Below are 1,637 nucleotides of genomic sequence, written 5' to 3'. Positions count from 1 at the left end.
AAATTCTATTCATAAATACTTTTTAAAATGAAATTATTTAATTAATCGTAAATATTATTTAGACATAAAAATTAATTGATTACAAAACCTTTTAAAAATATATATATTAATTTCTTTTTCGTTCGGCAAAAAACTGCGCAAAACACTTTTAATTTTCAATTTAAAATTCTAGAAAAAAGATTATATTATTCTGCTTTTAATATAATCAAATTCAGGGTTTTATCTTTCTGGAGAAAAAAATTTAAAAAATGGATTTTATTTCAATGAAATTAAAAAAAAAAACTTGACTGACTTGAATTAATTACCCTTGAATTAACGAAGGGGTTATTTAATAACTTTAGGTTTGGAAGAGATAGGTATGGGGTCGATTTTTTGGAAACATCAAAAGAAGCCGACAACTGTCAAAACTTTGCGAAATAATACGTGATCAATTTCATTTTAGAGATATTTCTTTCAAAAGCCTTCTTTTAAAAAAAGAAAAAAAAGTACATTGTTCTATTAAACCGTTTACTGTTTAAATAATTTGACTTTGCTCGTTTTATTTTAAGAAAATATAAGTTGAAAAAGCATTTTCATTCAGTATTAGAAGATTTGTCAGTAAAAAAAAAACAATCGCCAAAAAGATAAGCGGTTTTTTTTTTTACTCGCAATGTAGAGCCCTGCATACTTCTTTTCAAGTTAACTCTTTTGTAGTTTTGATTACAAATTACAATAGATCTGAATGAATGAACCTTGTAAGGGAGGGGCACTAAGCATTGCCCTGTTAATAATGAATTTCTTTGGTTTCTTTTTATAACATGCTACATTTCTCTCTTGCGGTTAGAAATATCAGGAATTTTTTTTCTTTTTTTCAACATCAGACTAAAAGAATCGTAATGAAGGAATCGGAAAATTAAGGTATTTTTTAACGATGCGATTCCGATTCCGATACCTCCCAAAATACACGATTCTTACGATTAACGATTCCGATTCCGATTAATCGTCCCACCACTAATAATTACTAAACAAAGAAAAAGAAAATAACGGTTAGGAGATTTGCATTGCGATTACAAAATGAACATGATTCCCTCCAACCCGCCTAAACAAAAACAGAGGAGAAAATGCCTGGGATATTACCTTCTGATCACAAAACAGATACTACTCCCCCCATCCCTGTCTACAAAAGAAGGTTTGGTAAACTCTGGAAGCCTTCAGACCACTTAATCGTGCTTTGTTTCACCATCACCACCACCACCACCACCACCACCGTGACGTCATTTCCAGAAGATGACTGCAGTTTTTCAAATCTATACAGAAATACAGTATTTTATTATAAATTAATTACATAACATCCAAAATCCAGGAAAAATGGACACTGCTTAACAGAAATTGGCCTAGTTAACCCTTACAGAACACCAACAACTAATTGATGTGAAGGTAGTGGTGCTGGCAACGGTGGCGGCAATGATGATGGTGGCGGTGGTGATAATGGAAGGTGGTGTTGTGGAAGAAGTAATGGTGGTAGAGGTGTCTTAGTGGAGATAAGAGGCAGTGATTGTGTGGCAATAGTGGTAGTGGTGTTGGTCATAGTTAGAGTGGTGGTGACTTCGGATGTAGTGGTGGTAGTGGAAGTAGTGGTGGTGGTATTGGTTACAATA

The sequence above is a fragment of the Euprymna scolopes genome, chromosome 42 (assembly GCF_053919585.1).
Source record: "Euprymna scolopes isolate OS-2025 chromosome 42, ASM5391958v1, whole genome shotgun sequence".
Classification (NCBI taxonomy): domain Eukaryota; kingdom Metazoa; phylum Mollusca; class Cephalopoda; order Sepiida; family Sepiolidae; genus Euprymna; species Euprymna scolopes.
This window is presented reverse-complemented; position numbering follows the sequence as displayed.